The sequence below is a fragment of the Mus caroli genome, chromosome X, assembly GCF_900094665.2.
Source record: "Mus caroli chromosome X, CAROLI_EIJ_v1.1, whole genome shotgun sequence".
NCBI lineage: Eukaryota > Metazoa > Chordata > Mammalia > Rodentia > Muridae > Mus > Mus caroli.
Genome location: NC_034589.1, coordinates 7,327,356 through 7,330,558, shown reverse-complemented (window position 1 = coordinate 7,330,558; position 3,203 = coordinate 7,327,356). Strand labels below are relative to the sequence as shown.

Below are 3,203 nucleotides of genomic sequence, written 5' to 3'. Positions count from 1 at the left end.
TACCCAGGAAGTCTGTCACACAACATCAACACAGGGCAGCTGTGTGGAAACATTTAGAAAGAATACTTAATTCTACCAACTTCCCTTTCCCTGTGGCTTGGAATGTTGAAGCTTTGTATTTTGGTAACCATACTTGAGTCTGAGTAGTTACAAGGAGGAAGTACCACACTGACTCCCCTAATAAGCCTTCATTGGCTATATACCATAAGCAAGAAATACACTACAGTAAGATGGTGAGTTTTTTCCCCAGGGGCTGATTGTCACTGCAGCAGAATGTGTCCCATCCTGACTGCTACATACAGTTTTGCTTAGCAGAACCTATGGTACCTAGTTAACATTTATCAAAGTGATAACTAGCCAGTGATTGAGGGGAGTGCAGCCCCTTTACATGGATCCAGCAATTAACCTGAATAGGGTGGTGAGGGAATGAAGAAATGACACATACTTGGAGAAGCCTCAATACCCCAAAGCTGGGCATATTTATTATAGAGAGTTGAACAGAGAGGCAGGTTATTGGATACAGTATACAGATCAAGGGGACAGGTATAGCTAATCTCAGTAGGGGCAGTCTTTGCAGGGGAGCAGTCTTCAGACTGTAAATTTTTGGGTGGTAGAAGAGGCTATGGTGGACATTTTCTGCACACACTGCCAACATTCACACTCAGACCCCTGAGAAAGGCCTTGCCATCCCTCTGAGCCTCACTTGGGGAGGGCTTTGCCACTCCTGTGGGTCTGGGGGCCCGCCTTGGGGTCCTTGACATGGCTGTGCTAGTGTCAATAGCACATGTTCACTAAGGGCTTCATCCACACAGGACAGGCTTTAATGAATTCCTAATGACGAAGGTTCACTTTCTGATCTCCCAAGAGTTTATAAATGCTATCATTCAGTCATCTCTGGGTCTATTTGGCAATAAGTAGCTCCCACATTCCCAGAATTTTATTGGAGTAGGTATGTCTGCAAAACTCTGTCTCCCAGGAGGCTATTTTAGTGTTGATATTTGTTCAAAAATGCATCAAAATAAATACTCATTTAAAACTGGCCACCTAACCTAGGCAGAACTAGAGCAAAGTTTTGAGGCTATTCCAAATGAAAGGACATTACTCTCAAGGCAACACCTCATTCCTCAGGAACCTAGGCTGTGTGTCTGCTGTAGACTTCCATAGCTACCCAAACACAGAGACCTGCCCAAGGGGACTCTAGTGGTCTTTACTCAGTCTCCATGGCCACAATGCACAGTTGAGCAAATAACATTTCTGACTTCATCAGATTCTCACGTTTGGAAAGGAAGACATTCAAAGAATCAGTTTGCTCTGAAACATTAAAGTCAATGAACAGGCTTAGAGTTATGAGCACTGTGACTAAATGAAGACAAGTCAAGATTTAGGAATTTAATTTTCTACCACTAGGAAAATGGCTACTTTAAAAACAAATAGTTCACAGTCATTGATATTTCAACAGTATATATATTTTTTAACTTTTAAAAATGTGTGTCTGGTTCTGGAGATGAAACCCAGGGCCTTATATATGCTAGGCAATTCTACCACTAGGCCACACTCCTAGACCAGAACGTCTTTTTTTGTATTTTTTGACAAGGCCTCATGTAGCCCAGCTGGCCAAGAACTGGCTATAACCACTGAGCAGTCCACTGAACTTCTGATCTTCCTGCGTCCACCTTCCCAGGGCAGGGAGTGCTTACAGTCATATGCTACCATGCCTGCTTTATGCAGTGCTGGGGATCAAACCAAACCCAAGGTTTGTACATGTTAGGCATGGCTCAATCTCCAGCCCCCAAAGAGTATATTTTAAATAATAGTATTTTAACAGTTATAGATACCCTGATTTTCAATAATGCTATTGATAAGAGAATAGCTTCATTCTTAGGTTAACACACACTAAAGAACTTAAGGGGAGAGTCAAATTTAAACTATTAGTAAGAAATAATACAGTAGGGAGAGAGACAGTGCCAGTAATCCTCTTGTCCCCATGCCCTCAACAGCACTGGGATTATAGGCATGCTCATTTACTGTGCCCAGAATTTCACAAGAGTTCTGACGATCAGCGCTCAGGTCCTCATGCTTCCACAGCAAGCACTCTTAGCCACTCAGCCATCTCTCTCCAGCCCCCAAAGTCAACTTTGTCTAAAAGCATACATCCAGAGCTAAGCGGCGCAGGCTGCCCTGCGACCTCTCAGTGACTGCCTCCCAGGCCTGTCACAGTTGGGCTCAGGCTCCTTTGGTGAGCCACCAAGTTACAGAGCTGGGAGAAGAACCTTCAGGGCTCCTGGGTAGAACTGCACTTCAGCAATGGGAATGGGAGCAGCATTCCAGCCCCCGTCTCTATTTATAATGGTGACATGGGGGAAAAAATATACTGCTGAAATGCCCAGCATGAATCTGGACAAAGTAACTGCAAGAGTTCTCACTGTGACAGCCCACCTCACTCCCAGACACCACAAGATACCAACAGAGCTGAAATAGACACCCACAGCTTTGGTGAGAAAAACAGCACTCCGAGAAAGATTATATTGAGAGAAGAGAACTTGAAAGTATCTTGAAGAAAAACTCAGATTGGATATGTATGGGATTAGTCAACTCGGCAGAAAATATTCCCCCCAAGGAGTTGCTTTTTAAACACCCGAAGCGCACAGCTACTCTCAGCATGAGAAACACAAGTGTTATGAAGAAAGGGGGCATTTTCTCAGCATACTTTCTGAAGGTTTTCCTTCCATCTCTGCTACTGTCTCATCTGCTGGCCATTGGCTTGGGGACCTACATTGGAAGGTGTCTGACAACTTCCACTAGCACCTTCTGATGAAGATTTAGATCTGACTTCTGCTCACACAATGAGGATTCGTGTATGAGCTGCGACAGCTAATTGAAGAGCTAGCATGGTCCTTGGGTGTTTGCACTATGTGTGTTTATTTGTTCTGTAAATGCAGTGTTCCTGATTTAGTGAGACAGAATGGACTCTTATCATGACCTATAATTATACCTATGGGATCAATTAATAAGCAGGTCAGACTGATGCCTATTGTAGCATTTACTAGTAAATTTCTTTGAATATTAGGTATAAATAGTATAAATAATTTTATATAGTAGCAAGGGTGTATTTAAAAATGATCTGTAGTGGTGGGTGGGTGAAAAAAAAAGATCTGTAATCATAATCCAGTTAAGACACTTTACACTTCAAAAGAATGAGTAAG

At 42.9% G+C, this 3,203-nt stretch overlaps 1 pseudogene; it reads left to right on the top strand.

Moving 5' to 3' along the window:
- Positions 1-1,711: 1,711 nt before the first annotated feature.
- On the top strand, positions 1,712-2,812 carry LOC110287074 (annotated as a pseudogene).
- The last annotated feature ends 391 nt before the right edge of the window (positions 2,813-3,203 follow it).